The 21,941-nt window shown below is 23.6% G+C and overlaps 1 protein-coding gene across 1 annotated transcript in view; it reads left to right on the top strand.

Moving 5' to 3' along the window:
* LOC108000089 (protein GDAP2 homolog) overlaps positions 1-21,941 on the top strand; it is an 89,855-nt gene that overhangs the window by 27,732 nt on the left and 40,182 nt on the right. The gene's annotated exons all lie outside the window — the stretch shown is intronic.

Raw genomic sequence — 21,941 nt, forward strand, 5'->3', positions numbered from 1 at the left:
CTCGAAAACTTTTCAGATTTCATAATATTGTATATCATTTCTCTAATACATTATATAATTATTTATTATTATATTATATATCTAATAATATTATTATTCGTTTTATTGATGCATATACGTGGCGCTTTTACTAGATTTTACAACTGGGTTGATAAAAGATTAATCTCTTGAGAAAACAATTTTAATCTAAGAAAAGACTTTAATATGGTCTGTTTTCAAACGATCATAAAGTTTTTAAACTTCTATATAGATACCGTCATTCGATCTAAATGTTTTTGATAAAATCAAATTCAAGAATGCAATGTGAAAAAATTTATAGATTTTAAATTGATAATTAAATTGATAAATAAATTAAATTGATAAAAAATATTAAAACATAACTTAACAAAATTTTGATAACAAATTCAAATATATTAATATTTATTTAGAAATTAATTAAATAATTATATAACAACATTAAATAGTTTAATATTATTATTGAAATTGTAAAAAAAATTAACTTTTGTTTTTTTTAATTATTTTTTTGTAAATATCAAAAACATGCAGATATTATTATTTTTAATATTTGCATTGAAACTTTTTGTAAAATTTTTATTTTTTATTTTAGAAATATTTCAAATCATAAAACTAAATATATAGGATATTAATATCTGTAATATTTTTTTTAGAATCGATTATAGAGATTAAAACAAACACAAAACAAATATGAAAATATCGATTCAGACTTTATTTTATTAATTTTGTTAAAGTTGTGTACAATTGAAATTAGATGAAAGAAGATATAAATGGAGTAAAATAACTCTATGTTTCTCATATCTCTATTTAGCTGTCTCTATCTCACTTTATCTAACATAACTTAAATTGCTTAATTTAATAAATAAATAAGTTTCAATAAATATTTTTATACATAATACAATTTTTATTTTTATTTCGACTTTTAAAATCTTTTAATATTCTTTTTCGAATATATTAAAAAATGATTATTAGTTGTAATATTAAATAATATTATGGAAGAAATCAATTCTCGAATTTATAATTTAAATTATAATGTGTAATTCATAAAATTTCGTGTAATATTTTGTATAATATTTGTTTGCTCTTCTTTATAAAAGGAATCGTGTAAATGGGATTGTTGTATTAAATGATAAAATCGGTAATATTCGGGTGGTTAGGTCACGAGCAAGAATCATTATTCTTACATATCATCTTAACGATTGTTATGTCCCGAAGAAAGATCGAAAATAATTTACGATGATATTAAGTAGTTCCAAGTCTCAGTTCGTGCGATAGATAATGGAGGAATTGAATCGAACTCGGTCATTCGTTTCTCGAAAATTCGCTTCATCTAACTGGTGTGACAATCTATCGAGATTTAATTAACAATGGTATCGACAGCTCTGTCCATAAATTTTAACTTGTTAAAGCGCTTTTTTCTTATTATAATCTCAAACAATTATGAAATATAAAACACAAGATGAATTGAAATTATAAAAAGTAAATTATAGATCGAAGAATAATTATAAGGAATTTTTTGTAACAATGACTCGTTGAGTGTAAATTACAAATTAGAACATAATTGAGAAAAACTGAAATTTTTTGCAATACTAACTAGTGAAATTATAAAAACGAGATATAATAATAAAAGGATTATGATAGAATGAATAAGAATGTGTGTGGAAAAAAGGATATGAAGATTATTAATGAAAAGTTAGGATGCTGCAAATTATTCTCAAAATATATTCGTATATACTTTGCTATAAATTTTATAAATAAATTATTTCTTTTCATCGATTAGAATCGAATTTATAAATCTATGAAAAAACATTTTTATGTTTAAAATCTATTATACAAATAAATATAATTGTTTAATAGTAAATTACACTATTATTAAAAATTGTTTATATATAATATGAATTCCAAATATTTTATATTTTTATTTCATATTTTAATATCACGAATATAAAATAACAAATTCAGAGATATTTTGATGACCGATAATATGAATAATTGTACGATAAATGATACAGATAAACAAAGAGATGAATAAAAAAAAATGTTTTTTTATATCTAAATTTTTTTTTGAAATAATTATATTCTCAAGATAATTCCACCTTCATTCAGTATTAAAGGATTGTATTTCAATGTGAGAAAAAATAAAAGAGTAATAATAATAATTGCAATATAAGAAAAATAATATGATAAAAATAATATGGAGAGAACAAAAGATTTACGCATAAAAAGAATTAGTATTTCTTTGTTAAAGTAATATCTAATTATTTTCTTAACTATCCTCTCAGCATAATTGCAGCTTCACGTGGTATCAAAGAGATTTATCTATGGAAGATAGAAAATAATAATAATAATAACAAAATGTAACAAACGAGCTCGATATCGTTCTATGGTATAATCTTATCAAAAGTTTTATCTGAATCCTTCGTGTAATCCTATTATCCCTTATTTTTCGCACGTTGTTACAACTTCGCTTTGATAATCTCGATTGCTCATGAGATAAGAAAATCAATGATTTTTTTGTAAACGTTATACGCATTTATTATTTCTCGAATTCATTTATTTAATTTGAGATTGTTGTCTGTTTTTCACCTGTGATTATTTGTTAATTCATTGCAAATATTTTTAATGTCTTTTTTTTTCCTTGAACAAATATTTTATAAAGTTCTTCGAAAGAAAAAATAATATTTTTAATATTTTTCAAAAAAAAATACTTATAAATATTTAAACTCGCTATGTATTATCATGTTATAAATTTGAAAACATTTTAATCTAATTTATTCTAATTTTTCTGAATAATAAATTATTCTCATTTTCATTAATTAATTGTATATAAAATTTACTTATTACATATTAAAATAATTAAACTAGTAATTCATTTGATTATTTTATTTTATTATCGAAGGATTTTTATCTAAGAATTATCAAAAATATATGCAATATTAATATAATAATTAATAAAAATAAAAATCCGAAGAAAATTTTACGAATGTTGTATTAAGTCCAAACATAAAGTTTCAAGCCACAAATTTCTTGTCAAATACGCAATTACAGAGACAAGCAGTCTCAACTGAAAACATTTACGATTCGAGAATGACTGTTGCAAATTGTTTTCTCGTTTCTCTTGTCAAATTAACACAGTATAAAACGTTTTATTATTATACTCCAGTCGTTTTGTTTGAAAAAAAAATCATCTTAAATATACATTATAAATTACTAACTTTGATCATAACATTTAAGGTTTTTAACACATTTTTTCAATTTCTAATATAAATTCACATCATTTCAAATATTATTTCTACATAGAATAAGTGTTTGGTATGAATTTATATCATTTATTTTTCTTATTTTTTACTCTACGAATTCCTAATTTCTTTAATTTCAAATTGTTATTTATTTATAATAACTTATGTTATTAATATTTATTTTATTTTTTTCATACTTATTATTACTTGTACATTTCAAAATACCGTTTGTATAATAATTGTCTTTTATCTTTTATTCTTTCAACTTTTCTCATATGTAAAATTTAATATTTTCTCTACGAATATATAATGTAAAAGTTTTTTAATTTTAAACTTTCTAATTATTCATTAATTAAAAAATTTGTTAATAATAAATTTTATAATTTTTATCTTTATCTTAATGGCAAAAATTTTTGAATTTATTTATATAAAATAGCATAAGAAAAATTTTCAACTACGAATATATCAAAAGAATGAAGATTGAATGAACATTCTTAAAGATAATAGCCTTAAATAATTACGTTGTGATTACATTATAATTATTTTAAAAATAAAATAAAATTGATAAAATCGATATACAGTTTTTAAAGAAATTTTCTTATTAGATAAAAATAAAGAAATTGACATCATTTATTAATTGGATAACCGGATAAGATAGAACCGATTTTCTCGTAATTTTTCAATGGCATTAAAGATTAAGATTTTTTAAACATATTTTAAATTAATTTTAACAAAGATTAAATATAGCATATAATAAATACGTAGAATCGATTTCCTAATACGATCAATTCTACAAAATTACGTGTTAAGATTATATAAGTATCTTGTAAAGTTATAATCTTATTTCTTGATATATCAAATAGATACTAAAAGAAAATTATCAAATAAAATGTTGACATTATTTTATATTCTACAAATACAAATTTGTAAAAATTTATCCCTCTTAAAATTTATTTTTTTTAAATATTTTAGTGATTTTTATGTTTTCTTAATAATTGTGAAGTATAACAATAAAATAACAATGAAGTAAATATTTTGTTTGTCACTCATTCTTCTACAGTAATTTTATTTGCACATACAATATACAATTCAAAATTTAATTTGAATAATTTAATTCAATTTGGATTTATTTTTACAATGTTAATTCGTTTATTATAAGATATTCTCGAGGAGGACAATATGTACGTTCTGATTCATGATCGATATCAAACCTCATTTTATCGATATATCTAATTTCAATGACGGCCAATGTTGTCATCTCTACCGTGGTTTATATTGACTATGACGTTCGACATTATAATTGTCATGCTTATAACAATAATATGAAATATATAATATAATAACAATATACTTAAAATTATATATTTTATATTTGAATTTTATTTAATTATCAATTGATACTGGGTATTTAATTATTAATCAAATAAAATACCAAAGAATTAATTATAATTATAGTAATAAATATTTATTTCTATATTAATTTATATCAAGTAAATATTACGCATGAACGGTTATATAAAAAGTTTTAAGAAATTATATACATAAACTAAGTTATTATTTTTAATTAGAATTATTTTTACATAAACGTTTCATTAAAAAATCTTTTAGCATTTATTTTAATATAGAAATAAATATTGCAATATTTCACTATTATAATATTTATTTTTATAAAAGTATAATAGAATGATAAGAAAATTTTTAGATCGTTTAATTATTTAAAAAAATAATCATAATTCTTTTTTTTTATTTTCTTGAATTTCTATTTTTTTTATCGAAAAACAAAATTTTTTTTATTGAAAAATACCATTTTAAAATACTAGAAAATAACATAGAAAAATAAATATTAAACAAAATAATTGGAATTATTTTTATACAAAATTTTATTAGAAGTTTTATCATTTACTAATTTTAATACTGTTAAATTGTAATATTTTATTATTATAACATTATTATTTATAAAAATATTATAGAAAAGTTTTCTTGTTTAACTGTAATAAAAATGAGTTACAATTCGAAGAAATATTGAATAAAAAATTGTATTGATAATTTTAAAATAGTATAGAAATATAAAATAGTATAGAAATAGTATAAAATAGTATAGAATAGTATAAAAATATTATAGAAAAGTTTTCTTGTTTAACTGTAATAAAAATGAGTTACAATTCGAAGAAATATTGAATAAAAAATTGTATTGATAATTTTAAAATAGTAGATAAAAATGATAAAAAGTTATTAAATAAAATAGATCGATAGAGAAAGATTTAAAATATTTGAAAATCAGTTAAATTTTCTCGAAGTATTAAAACGATCGTTTCAAGTTTTCACGTGATTAAATTGAACAATCAACTGTATAGTACTCGAGAAATTATCGAGACGAATGATTGTTTGAAGAGCGTTATCAATACTCGGAACCTTCGTTGACAAATCGTTTGCGCGGAGATAACACCAATGAATTAGCTAATATTTGATCGATAATCGATCCTCGACCAACTGTTAGCACAACCTAACCGAGATCTTGATTCTGCGTCGTTCACTGACTCTCTGTGAGTCTTCAACTGATTTGTTGAACCGTGATCAATCATTGCTTCAATCGTTGTAAATTTTCTGATCGATTGTGAAATTATTCGAAATGATTACCTCAGAATGGGTGAAAATTTTATGGAAGATATCTATAAAAATGAATAATACATATGAATAATATTTTTCAATTATGAAATATTTTTTAGATTTATTTTCTTTAGAAAATTACAGAGACGAAACACACAAATTAATTAATCAAATTTATTAGCAAAAGAAATAAAACTTATGAACAACATTTTATATTTAATATCAAAAATGGATTTATACTTGATAAACTGGTTTCGAGACCTGTTATAATTTGTATGCAGGATTACCAGACAATAAACTCTACATTTACAGAATTTGACGTCACATATTGATTGGAAATAATAAAAGGGGAAAAGTTAACTGGAAAGAGAATAACATGCAATTGTTACGCTGTCTATTGAGATATCTATATTAAGATACGTTTTCACAACTAAATGGTTTTCGTCGTGACATATTAAAAATGTCATATTAAAATTAAAATTAATAATTACAATAATGTGACGACAATAAAAGTGTTATGGCATTTAATATCGTGACTATCAAAAAATAACAATTTATCGCTGCGTAAGAATGAATCTTATTATATGTAGTATGTAATAATATATATCTTAATATAATCTCATTCCGGTAGGCGGCGTAGCAGTCACGTTATGTTATTCTGTTTCCAGTTAGCTTTTTTCCCTTTATAACTTCTAATCAGAATGTAATATCAGATTTTGTAAATCTATATGCTTACATTATATTTATTATATTACATTATACGTTATATTACATATATTACATTATATTATATAATTAATGCTTTCCTGTTTTAATATGTATACATATTAAATATATGTACATTCTCATATTTTTATTTCTATAAAATTAATTAATATGTATAACTATATATATTTTTATATATTAGTTATTTTTATAATAATCTATAGTTTAAATAATATTACGTTATTAACTTTAAAGAAACAATTCTTTATATTTTCCGGAAAATAATAAAAAAAGACTCTTCTTTTTTAAACTTTTTTTATATTCCTTCGAAATATCTCATCATTGCCTCGAAAGGCAATATTTATATAATTATATACTTATTATAATTGAAACTAGTTAAATCTTTTTTAATATATTAAGATTAAATATCATTGTTAAACCAATACTGAGTAAGAATGCTAATCTATATTAACTCTTTCATATTCATTGTTGTATATAAATAATATAATAATATTTTTAATTTTTACTTATTAAATAATTAATATCTTCTTTACAAAACAAGCACTCTTGAAAAAAATAATGAATTAAAGAAATAAAAGATTATTATTCTGTTTTTTCACTGAATCCAATTCACGAAAGATAATAAACACAATATTTCACATCTTTACGTGTAAATCCTCTCGATTTAATGAATATCCGAAACGAAAAGCTGGAAATTCCGCGCTCTCTCCCATCAACACGACCTAACTGGGATAATTCGTTTAACAACTTTTTCTCGCAAGAATGCTAATTATCCGCGAAAAATAAGAAACGAGATGACATTTTATCGTCGAAAATTTGCTATCCGCAATTTTACTTTCGATCGACATATCCTCGCTTCCGGATCAATTAAAAACATCGATTCTCTTCTCAATTTCCTTTATAACGATTAATTCTGCTGACGATTATTCCTTATAACGATATTATCTTTATAACGATTAATTCTGGCACATATATAAGGAAAAATCGAAAAAAATATTCATAGAATTTGGAACATTAGTTTTTTTTTTTTTTAAGAAGAAACTCTTATAGGAGATTAATAATATACTAAGTACTTTTGTAATCACATTTAATTATTTCATACAAATTAGATACTGAATTTGTTTTATTTCTTTTTCTTTTTTTTATATATTCTTGTGAAATTTTAATGTCATTTAGTCATTTGATCGGAAAATTTCGTTAATACTTAAAAATATTTCTTAAATTTCACATTAAAAATAAAAGGAAAAAAATATTATTAAGTATTTTTTTTTAAACTTATTTTTACGCATAGAATCGTCACCTGGCCACTTCCATCTACCATAATTTCAAAAACTCTGTACTTGAAACAAACTTCAAACAAAAGAAATAAAAAGTTCTACGACTTTTTCAATCTATACTTTCTTAAGTTGACCTTAAACCTTCTAAAAGTTCAAAACCTTCAAGGATTAATGTCATCACCTGTCCCAGAGGATTCTTTTCTCTATGCAAATTTTCTTCTATTTATTCCGCGTGATGGGAACAGTGACCTGGAAGGCAGATCACCATTGGATGGGAAAAAATTTCCCCTTTGGGGCCAATAAAAATCACACACACACCTTGGCCCATAGCATGGAATGAAAGAGGAGGTGATCTTCTTTATCGCGGCGCAAACGACATGGAATCAAACGATCAACGATGTTAACCGAATCCGCCGCTCCTTTTGCCAGATAAGCCAACATCGATGCATGGCTTGCCACCTTTTGATAAGTTTCGGGAAATTTCCAACGTTTATACTTAAGCAAAAGTGAAATCGAACGGTCTGTTGTTGAAACGGGGACCGATAAGGAAAAAAGTTATTTCTTTGTGTATTTTACTTACTGAAGTTTATCGTTTAAGTGAAATTGTTTTCTCTTCAAAGTTGTCGACATTGTGTATCTTGAATGAAAAGTAAGTATTTCTAAAAAGATTTTAGAATGTTTAAAATCGATTTTAATACTTTGATCTTGTTTTTTTTTTTTTTTTGCATATTGCATCAAAATTTCTATTCTGCTTGTATTAATTTATCATGAGTCAGTAATAATATTGATAAATTGAACAATATGTTATGAATAAGAAACATATTTCGATAATTAGAGCAATGAATAATAGAAAGTTAATATACTTTAAAACCAGATTTGGATGTAAATACAGTGTATGCTTTAATGATTGAATTATTAATGCTCTTTTTTAATTAATAGAATCCAAGATTGCAAATTTTATCTATTAAATAAACATAGTTTCTTTTTCTTTTTTTTTCTGCTTTTTTAACTATTTATGGATTAAAAATTCATTTATATATTTTCTCAACTTCAAACGCTCTTTTTATATTTCTAACATTTTTAAATATTATAAATAAATAAATTCTTTTTTCACTCGATAAATTTTCTCTCTTCCTCTCTTTTCTCCATATTAGGAAGATGTGATATAGTTTACAATGATTAATGCACAATTATTAATTGATGATAGTTACATCAATATAGTTTAGAATTTGAAGCAACAAGGATTCTAAAAAGGATTTATTTATAAAATATAATACTTTTTTTTTATTACACATTTTATCTATTTGCAAAACTTTTATCAAAGCTTATGAATTTTCATATTCTTTTATTTTGTAATAGATAAATTTAAAAAATAATACAATAATACAAATAATACAATGATTTAAATAATATTTATTATTTTTGTCAAGATTATATTCAAGATTATATATAAGAGGCTTATACTTATATATTTATAAGTAACTAATATTTGAATTAATATTTGAATTAATATTAATATAATCATGGTTTACCTATATATTTGTTTATTACAATTTAATTGAATTTATTTTTTATTTTCTGAGCATTCAAAATAAGCCAAAGGAAAATTAATTTTACAAGAATAATTTGAACGCATTGCAAATATAGGATATTAATATAATAAAAGATTCTAGAATATAAATATAATACTCCTTAGTATACAAGAATATTGAGGATTATTTATCAACTTATCAACTTATACAGTTATAAATAATTAAAATTTGCATAAGACAAAATTATATATATAGCTAAAGTAAGACAACTTTATATTTGTCATACTTGTCATTTTATTTAATTTAATGTTTATAATTTAATAAATCAATATTTTTATATATCAATTTTTATATTTCTTATAATTTCTAAAGGTATATGACCTTTAAAAATCGATTTTCTGAATTATATTAATAATATAAGAATTGTTAACATCTTATATATGTTATCAAACTAAGATAACGAATTTTGTGTAGTAAGTTCTATTATTATTCATACGTAATATTATTTTGAACAATGGAATATGTAAAAAATAATAATACGTATTAAAGAAAAATGATAAATTCGTCTAAAATAAGAATAAATTATGAAACAAAAGATAATTTTTGACATGTTAAAATACTTAAAATGTGTCCTAGAAAAAAATAGAATATAAAATACAATATTTAATTTTTATAAAAAATTACTGTTTTACTTTTCTTAACTAAATAAATATCCTAATATTTTTATAAATATCTGAATTTCGCCATTTATATATTTATAAAGTTTGATATTTAATTTATTGCAGAAAATTATGTGTATTAAATAACAATTGAATTTAATCATAATAAACAAATACATAAAACAATAATGTTCTACTATTTGAAAATTAATTGCAGTTATGTAACAATAATATATTATATCGAATTTATTTAATTTGTAGATCTTTATTAAAAACAAGAAAAAAATAAATATATCTATGAATGACTTCACAGATTTTAATGATTTTTAAATTATAGAGGATAAGAATAATTTCTTTTTATTTATATTATACAATTTTCGAAATTATTATAAAATTTGCAAAAAAATAGATACTAATATCAAAGACATTCCGCCGAAATCATCACAATTTTATGTTAATTTTTGCCATTGACAATTTGAGATTCAGATCTCAAAAATAAAATATAAAATAATCTTTATGTAATCGAGATGACACTGATAAATAGCAAAGTAAGACACATTTTGAATGCTGACCATGATATATAGTAATGTCTAGAATTCAATATCGTAGCATGACTTTTTATCTCGAAAACTAACCGACATTTATATATATATATATATAATATATAAAAAAAAATTGTTTAAAATCTTGTTCTCTATAAAGTATTTAAAAATCATCAAAATTCATTCATGATGATATCACATGTCGATCTAAAAAAGATAAATTGGAAAAAAACAAGTAATTCCTCTTGATACTAGTAAAGATTTTTTCATTTAAAATCAGAAAATTGAATACAGTTTTCTGTCAATTTGGTTTTCTAGATGCTGTATATAGAAACATATAATATTTGATAGGGTTGATTGATTTTTGGCTTGACACTCTCGCTTCTCAGTTACAATTGTGAATCGCGAATTCATTGCAATCGCGGCCAACAATCGACCGACAATGTAAGATACTTAATCGATAAGATGCTCTACTCTCGACAGGCACGCCATCATGATTCTTTACTTCTAATGAAAGAACAAAGTATCGTGTCAAGAGCTCTTTGCTCTGACACGTCAACATTTTTCAATTTTCGTTCATCAAAATATATACTAAATTTAGTATAGATGAAAAGATACCTATGTTTTCGTTCCTTTAAAAAATCTATAGAAATAAAAAAAATTCTTAAAAATTCTTTTAATCATTTTAATAATTCTTGAATTTCAATTCTTATAGTTCGTATAGAAATACAATTAAATTATTGTAAAACAATCATAGTACAATAATTAATGTGTTCTTAAATAATTCTGTAATATATCAAAAATATTAGAAATAATTTTATATTATTTTATATTATTTATATTATTTAGGAGAAAGAAGTTTATTGAAAATCACATAAAATATAAAAAAAGAAAATAAAAAGAAAATTTAAAAGTATGGAGAATGAAGAGTAGTGCTTTCATTTGGAATTGAAATAAATAAGTCTTAGTAATTAAGAATCTTATTAGAATGTACATAGAATATAATATGAAAATACAATTAAAAATGCATAAAAAAAATTAAAATTGATATTAATTTGAAGTTAATAATAAACATATCTTATATAAGTTATATATAAATTAATAATATAATATATATTATTATAAGTTAATATAAGTTAATATATATAAGTTAATAATAATAAATAAGCATATCTTAAAAAATGTTTAGCGATAAAACTTTGAATAGATTATAAATTTCATTCAATTAAATTACATCAATTTAGAGAATAAATTTTTTCCAAAAAATATATTGTTAATAATGGCTTTCAAAATTTCTAATTATATATATAATTAATTTCACTAAAATAATATAAGGAGGAGTCTTCATCTTCAAAGTTTCATTTTCTTTCTTATTGTACTCTTTTGACATGCTTTCATCATTTTGTATTTATCATTTTGTAAAGCATTTCAGTTTTGTAAAGCATGGAGTTTTATTTTTAATCGTAAAACTTTTCAAGAAATTGGTTTCGGCATTCCGAATAGTTCTTATCTATTTTGCATTTTAAGATGGCACGACCATTTTAAGATTGATTCTGTCGGATATCTCGAGTTCTAACATCCGCTGTAATTCTAATCTATCTTTCGGGATAGAATTCTTTCAATATAACAAAAATCTTATTTTCAAAATCGTTTTTGAGAAATATAATTTTTATACCATATGAGAAATATAATTTTTAAGAACGTGGATTTCTTTTTTGAAAAATTTCTTTCTAGTCATATGTTTATTTTTAATCAGTTTATTCAATTATCAAAAAAATACAATTGATAAAAATTAAAAAAAAAGAAATGAGTTATTTTATTATCAGTTATCTTATTATATAACTTTTAATATTTACACAATATTTTAATAATTTAATAATTTATAAATCATAGTTACAATTTTAAATAAAAATAAGATAAATTTATGAAGTTTTGTAAAGTTTCAAAATATTAGTTTAATAGTAAAATAAATCTTCAAACTTTTTCAAAAATGATTAAATTTTGACTCAATTTTGATTTTAATTTTATTTCGAATCATATTCAGAATTAATTTAAATAAATAAAAATAACATTAAATACACACTTATTAAATTTATTTTTTGTATTTTATTTTAATTTATTGCAAAATTATCATATTCACATATATTATATATTATCATATTCATATATTATCATATATGAATATCTACATACAAAATAAAGCTTTATACATACATACTTTCAATTGCGAAAGATAATTGACATTTCTAATTTCCAAGTTGCTCAAAAGTTAATTACATCTTCATCCTTCGAGATACCAACCAAAAACTCGACGATATATCTAGGTCACTATAACGCAATTAATGGATCGAGCGAAGCGGAATCTGGAGATCCTCTTTTCCCCTTGATATTCTTTTTTTTTCCCCAAGCCAACTGCTTTCAGCTTCATTGGCGGAAATAGCTGGTCACAAAGGATTTGTTTGGAAGCCCCGCATTACAGAACACTGCATATCGAAAAGGCTTCTTCTATGCATTCGTCTACCGCGCTTAACACATTCAATTACCCCTTTCGTGGGTCAGCGTTGTCACTTTTAAACTCTACCTATACGGTCGCACACAACCGATCGCGTGACACTTCATTCTATTGCCGCTTCTTATCTCTGGTAATTCATACTATTCTCTAACTGGAAATTGTGAATTCAGCGATTTAATATTTATTTGTTTATTAAATATTTTATTTTATTTATCTTTCATTTAATTAGATGTTTTTTTTCATCCTTTATAATTTTTTTTATTATTTTAATTGGAAAATTACATAAAAGTCCAATATTCAATAAATAATTATTTATAAAAAGATATTATCCTTCAAGCTTGATGTTTTAATGATATGTTATGTATACTGATTTAAGGTTTGCATTAGATTTGGACTAATTTTCTTAATTCGATTATCTCTCTTAATTGTCTATAGCAATAAATCTGATTAAAACTAACATAAATTGTTTTTTGTTAATGAAATTGAAATATTTTTGTTAATAATTTTTAATAAATAATAACCAATAAAATTTTCATAATATTATTCAAAATAATAATTAAACATGGTAAACAAAATCATCGAGATCATAAATGATATTTTTTTGTAAATATTTATTTATTTATTTAAGAATATTCTTTTATTTATCGAATATTATCGATTTATTTTATTTATCGATGTTTTCTGAGTTATTTTTATATTTTTTAAATTGAAATTGTTGTAACTTTAATCAAAATTAATTGTATTGAGAATCGAGAAAATTACTAAAATATAAAAATATTAATTTGTCAAATATTTATTGACACGTTTTTCGTTTATTTATATTCCTATCAATTTTGATTCTGTTATAATTGGAAATTTATGCAAGAGTTCAATATTTTCTTTTAAACATACAATATGTCGATGCATTCTGGATTATTTTTATTCATCTCTTAATGAATTGGAATTCACTGTAATTTTAATTATAATTCAATACAGATAACTCAAAATTGCAAAAATTATCACTTATTTTTTTTTATCAAACATTTATTAAATATACATTTTCCGTTAATTACAATCCTTGTAGTTCATTGTAATATTAATTTTAATTTTTCATGCTTTAAAAAACTGAGAATATACTGAGAATAATATCCAAGATTTTAATAATCTTTGGTTTATTATTTATCAATGCTTTTTTAATTATTTTTATTTCTCGATAATTTTATTCTTAATTGCCTTGAGCTATTCCAATGTGTTAATGATAAATATTCATAAAGATTTTTTAAATGAATATTATTATTTAGATTATTTGTATTAATTGTGAAGATGATAATAAAGTTAATAGGGAATACAATGGTTCTTCTATTGATTATCTCAATGCTATACGTACATTGCTGATTATTTATGGTTCTCAGTTCTTTTTCATTGTCAACGTTTAATGTTATTGTTAATAATTAATATTCTTCTGATATTCATCAGCATATATATTATAAATTATTTGATAATTTCATTCTTTGTTATTTCTTATATGAAAATCGTAATCGAGAAAAAATTGGAAAAATAATTTAACGAGGCAATCCATATTTCTTTTGAATATCAATCTTGCAATCTTCGCAATCGTTCGTCATTTTATATTCAAAATAATACATACTCCTTCGAATAAAAATTCTGAAATTCTATAATCCAAATCAAAAAATTCCAAAATTGATCACTTAATATAATTTATTATTCAAAATAATGTAAATAATGTAATATTCATATAAATAAAGATTCTAAAAATTTCGAAATTTAAAATAAGACATAAGATAATTAAAAATATATTTGCATTTCCTACATTATCTCCATCAATATTTAATATCCAACATTATTCAATATCTAAAATAATCATGCATGCGTCCAAATAAAGATTCTAAATTCGATAAATTCGATTCACCACGTATGTAATATTTAAAATAAGACATATTGCAATTATGTATCTTTTACATACATAATTGCAATCGAGTAGAAAAATCAAAGGACTATGATCTTTCGTAAAAGCTGAGCAGACATTGTAAAAGACATATGTGTCTAACATAGCCAAAGGCAATTACACGATTCGAGGAATATCATGATGAAAACGGTATTATTATTTGCATATATAAATCTGTATAGGTCGAGATCACGCGTCAACGTAAAATATTAATGGGATGAGTATCATACCAGACGAAATTGGCATAAACATGCATCCGCTATTTCTTGTTATTTCCATGACACGCTGATCGTGTTTTTTCTTTCGTTGATCATGAATGTAATTGAATTTTATGATATTGTATCTAAATTAAATAATTTTTTTCCTTTCGATTTTTATTTTATTTATTTATTATCTTATCTTATCTGAATTAAATATATTTCTTATTCTTAAAATATTATGTTTCGATTAAAAAAATTGTTATCTACTCTTAGATTTCTATTATCTTATCTTACATACATAAATTGAAAATATTTCTTATCCTTTTCAAGATGATCAATGTCAATCGAACTTACATTGTATATGTATTAAATATGTATTAAAATTTATCATAAAAATGTTTTATTTATTTTTAATACTATTTTTAGTATTATTGAATATTTTGAATCAATTATTATTATAAAATTTTACAATTGTTCTTCAATTTAATAATTTTATTTCATAAATTATTAATAAATAACATAATAATAAAATAACAAATATTTGTATTTGTTTAAAATAAATTTTGATTTACTTTTTTTTTTCTTTTTTTTAAATATATGATTTTGTGTAAAATGTGTCAGATGTATATATAATATTAATATTTTGCAACTAACATAATTTTTATACAAAATCTTTTTCTATTTTTTAAAACTTTATGAATCTGAATAAAATTATAGATTCTCAAAATATTTTGATTTTTTCACAATTTTAGAAAAAGTTTAGAGTTAAAAACTAGAAGAAATATATATATATTTTTTATATCTATCAATAACATAAATTATAAATTTTTATATTATATATTCTTTATAAATATAACATAAATAAATATACATATGGTCTTATAATATACAATATAATATATTATTAATAACCATATAACGTAACGTATATTATTTATAATCATATAATAAGAAGATTCGATTTTTCTTTTCAAAATAATCAAAAAAGAAAAATCCATTTCGACACCAATTCATCGAAATCTCTTCTAAAAGACACTGATATATCCAATGATCGGCCATGTTTCTTTAGGTGCGGGAAATTTGGTTTCTCTTCGAGTTGTCGAGGCATTTTCATCGGAAAGCTACGATAAGGGAGAACGAGAAGGGCATAGCTCGCAAATGTTCACCTTGCTTCGAATGTGGAACATCGATTGACCGGTGAGCCGTGTGTGAGGTCGTTTGTTGTTTAATAGAAAGGCGGCTGCGGGACACTGGGTGGGCGGCTGTATGTATGGGGAAACAAAGCTCGTCTAAAAGCAACGGCCCTGGCGACACGCGGCGAATGAAAGTCCTACTCTCTCTCTCTCTCTCTCTCTCTTCGTTCGAGCCTTGAGGTGGCTTTCGTGGTTGGTTTCCCTTTTGACTAGGTAGGAAACAGGGCCAATTACAACGCGAGCGTAATCGAGATCGGTCAACTGGATGGGAACAAGCAATGGTTTCACTGTTAATTCATTAGTTTCATTTATTTTTTTGTCTTCTTCTTCTTCCTCTTCTCCCATTTTTCTATAGATGGAGAAAAACAAAGAAAAATGGAAGATTGAATTCGTTGGAGGTAGGTATAATCGAAGAATGGATGATATTAAGGTTTTAATTACATCAATTCGACGAGTTTGATTAAATTTTATTTTTGGGTTAGATTTATTTTAATTAAATTTATTATTGGTTTCAATTCTGGGCTGGAGTACTCGAATATTAAGCCTTGTTTGCAATCACACGGTATCGCGGTTTTGATTTTGTTAATTGGCTAAATTTTCAATCAAATTATTTATTATCGTTTTTTGTCGATTGGAGAACTAAATTTTTTTGAGAAAAACGTTTTGATTGGTTGGATTGAGAGAAATATGTTTTTTGAACTATCAAAATGATGAGATTGATTTTAAATTTTCTGCTTTTGCAATTATTAAAAATGTGCAGTATTTTTAGAATTAATATGTTTTTTTTACAAACAAAAACATTTTATTATATTTATTATTTTATTATATTATTATATTCAATTATTTTAATAATATTATGTTAATTATTTACATATGTTATTTATAACATATGTAAATAACATATGTAATTATAACATATTCATTAAGTCATCTAATGATGATTGTAAAAAATCTTATTTTAATAAAAGTTAACAATAGTTATGCTTATTTTTTATATCACATTTTATATTATATTTTGAAATAAAATAATATATAAGTAATAATTTACCTAATTTCTATCTTCTTTGAAATAATTAATTTTTTTAAATTTTATTATTTAAAAATTATATAATAAAATAATGTTATTATATAATTGAGTATAATGTAATGCATTAATATCATTTAAATTATTTAAGAATTTTTAAAAAATTTTTCTGCAATTCGCTTCTTTATTAAAGTTTTATATTATTTATCTCTCTTCGTTTATAATTTATAAATGAAAAAATTTAATTTTAAAATTAAAATTTTATAAGAAATTATTCCATATAATTGAAATTAGATTTCTGAAATTTTATTTATAAAATAATTTAATTTATAATTTTATATAATATAATTAAAAAAATAAAACTCTCAGTTTATAAATAACATCATAATTCTGATAATTGTATATATTTTATACATATATATTATTATATTCGTCAAATTTAATTTTAATTCTCATTAATACTTGAAAATTCAAGTCTATTTGACATAGTTAAAAATATATTCAAAAAGTCTTATGAACATTTGTTTGATAAAGTTATATTCTTCAGTCAAACGAAACCTTATTTATTCAAGCAATATCGAATTTAATTCCATATTTATTTCATCATGCTTAAAAAATCAAAGAAGTTTTTGAGAAAATTATTTTTAGTAAACTCTATTGATTGGTTTACTTAAAATTTATTTAAAATTGATGAAATTACGGAATAGAAAGAATCTGAAAAATTATTTAAAAGGAAAGTATGGTTTGAGTGTTCTTTCTGAACTTAATTTGCGTTTATTGTTCCCGATCGATTCTTCGCCGAATACGTTATTCCGCGAACCTTGTTGAGTAATGGCAATTTCCAATAACTCGTTTGAGCTTGATGCAGTTAAGATTGAGAGGAAAATGTATAGCTTCGGGGCTAATTAAATTTTTCCGAAATTATCCGAAACGAAGATACATTTTACTTCATTTCATTCCATCAAAAAAGCAAAAACTCACTCATCGAGGTAAAAATTATTAAATCAAACAAAAATTTATATAATATCATCTGAGCGGAAAATAATCTGCATATAATTACTTCGACCCTCATATGAAATCTTATTATGATCAAATATATTAACGATATCTAATAAAATTTGTGTATCATGATTGAATAATATATACAATGAAATTGTGTTAACCAATATTTTTCAATATTGTTGCGCTGTGTGGAAATATAAATATATTACGAAAATATTTCAAGTATATTCTGATTTTGTTAAAATTTCGCTAAAATAAAAATAAAAATGATAATTATAACCAATTATAATAAATCAAAAATAGTAAAAAAAAATAGTAAAATAAATCATTTATAATTATTATTAATCAATATTTTAATTATTTATATTATTAATCAATTTTATTGATAATCAATAATTGAATCTTTCATTACACTTATAAATATTTTTATATTGATACATTTAAAAAAAATTGTTAAATAAATAAAGATATAACAAATATTGTATTGTTATTTCAAATAACAATAACTTTCGTGCTAAAAGTTACGATATACTGCAAAATCTTCATTAATTTCAAAATGCATAATTAATCCAAAAAGAAAAGATTAGAAAATACTGTATTAAATGACTTAATAAAAAAAAAGACAATGTTCAACAAGTTTAAGCACAAATTAAGCGATCAAATAGAATAGAATTCAATAAACGACTTGAATGATTAATAAAGCGTGACAATATTTCAATTTTAGTTGTCCAATATATGGTTAAACTTCTAGCAGGATTCTATATATTGAGTTGAATAGCAAAAAATCATAGTCACGCAAGGTGAAAACAAGACTTGCACCTGAAGAATGGAATTATAAAAGAGGAATAAAAATCGCGCAGAACCAACTAAAGGGTTGAGCTTTTGAGTAGAGGTAGAAGAGGAAACAGCCTCTATCGATAATCGTTTAATCTAGGTCATAGCGGGAGATAGCTTTATCTTTCGTCAAGGATAGACGAAACCGTAGAAATGGAGGTCTCCAGGGCAGAAGGAGGGACAAAGGAGATGGAAGTTTTCCTCGAACGAAACGAGAACTGCATCAGACAGCCGAGTACGACTCGTTCGATCGATGCGATGTCGCGTAAAATTGTTGGAAAAAAGGAAGGAAAAGTGAGAAAACTTTGCAACACTTTTGTGTCTCGGTGCAAGGAAATTTTTATCTCTCTCTTTTCTCCTGTCTTAGGAATTTTTCTTTTTTTTTCAATGATTGATGGCCTGAAAGTTTGTTAGAAATAAAGAAAGATAGGCAAGGTTGAGAAGAGTACTTTGGTTGTGAAGCTTCATTTCGAATGCATCTTCAAGGATGTTGATGGTAAAAGTGGAGGGTCCTTTACGGCCGATTAACTCTTCGCCATTTGCCTTTGTGCTTGGAATAGATCGAAATATTAACCCTTTCGTGGCAAGTCGAGTTTGAAGTGATCTTTCAAAAGCAGCAACAGTTTTAGTGCAACAACATGTTTGCATTTCTCAAAATCGTTTCAAAACTATATGTATATTTCATATTTCACGAATTTTAAAAATTTTTATTTTATATATATATTTGTATGTTTATAGTTTGTTTGATAGTTTCATTTAATTAAAAGATGCTGCTAGTTCACGTCAGTGACCTTTCATTCTCCTTGGTGAAATTAAATTTAATTAAAAACTTTCCAAGAAATAGAACGTCAGAGTACTCGTTTGTTATACAAAAGTGCTATTTTCTACGCAAGAAATATTTCAAAGTTTATAATCTTGTAACGTTAAATAACTTGCAACATTAAATAACTTTCAGTAAATATCAGGAATAATAATGAAAGCTCAGTATATATCTGCATCGTTATTTATTAAAAAAAAAAAGAAGAAAGAAACTTTTTTATCTTTATTACTTTTCACATTATACATGATTAAGTTTGTTAAAAAGTATTGAAGTTCCACTTTATGAAATGAATATCTAGAATACATGGCCATGACCCTACACGTAGTTCTGGTTCGATCTTTGCAGACAATGTTTCCCTTTAAAATCGATTAAACCGGATGTGTTCTTAACGCGCGCGCTCGAGAACTTTACAGGGTAAACATCAGAATTCATTTATAGGATCGATGAAGCATTTTGCTCCACATTCGTCAAGGTTTTGTATCTCTTGCGCGCGGTGCCTCCATAAAAATGCTAATTTTTTCCATTGTACGATGATTACTTTGCCTCTCGAATTCTGTTTCTGTTCCTGATAAAAACGGTATTCATACGAGATTATGAATGCTTAAGCACAACCTATTTCTGCTTTCCTATATACCTATTAATACAAATTAATAAACATCAGACATAGATATATATATATACGATATTTTCACGATATTTCCTTCTTCTTTCTCCTCTTTACTTTTATCAATATTTCTTGTAATATAAATTGAACGAATGGATTTATGCAAATAATATCTCGAATTTCTTTCGATAGAAAGTTTCGATGAAAAAAAAGACAATGATCGATAAGAAATGAATCTTGATGAATTGTGAATTGAATCTTGATGATTCTGAATTTTTAACTCTCCTCGTCTATCATCTATTTACATCAATTGTTTTTTTTTCTAGAAAATATTTGAAAAATTAATGATTTGAAGTTCTGTTTTTTGAAAAATTATTGTTTATTGTTTTACAATAAATTATAAAATTTAGAAAATTAATGAATAAAAATTGAAATACAATTATTTTCTTCAAGGAGATTCTTACCTTTCAAAAATCCTTTTGCCAATCAACATAATTTTCTACCCCTTGTCGAACATTGATGTCTGAAACCTCAGGTGGTTGAATAAATTTCCTTTCAAAAAAGGTTGTGAGGACCTATATACAAGAAGGTCGATGATCCTTCTTTATGAGGTCGTCAGGATATAAGTTCCGTAGCAGGACAGACGGCGCCAAGTTCTGTCTCCTTGCCATTAGGGAAGCCTACATTCTACGTCCAACAACGAACGCACACATAACACTGTTGTAGAGGGAGACAAATACAGACGGGCTTTAACGCATAACACGTGACTGTATGTGCACAGGAGGACGGCACGGGTCGTCCACGAATTAAGTTGTTTTTCGAAACTCCCAATCGGGGTTACGTCCTTGGGCGTCCGCTGTTCCCATTAGCCCGGGGTGTGTCCCAGATTTTCATCGATGGCACTATTTATTTTTAGGTTTCTACGATATCGGAGATAGTCCGCGCGTCAGCAACTATTTCATCTTCAGTTTGGGAAGATTCCATCTATCGACCTCGTTTTTCTTCACTGCTTTACTGCTTACGATTTAAATTTTCCCTTCACACGTATAGTTCCATATATCCGTATATAGTATCGTCTAATTTCTATTATGATTCAAACGTATAATGTTGGTATCTTGTTTCTTATATTGTTTCGATAAAACACGTGGCGTTTGATATGATTTGAATTTCGCGTCACTTCGAGCGCTATGACGCGCATGCGCTTTAACTG

This window comes from Apis cerana, linkage group LG4 (genome assembly GCF_029169275.1).
Source record: "Apis cerana isolate GH-2021 linkage group LG4, AcerK_1.0, whole genome shotgun sequence".
Lineage (NCBI taxonomy): Eukaryota > Metazoa > Arthropoda > Insecta > Hymenoptera > Apidae > Apis > Apis cerana.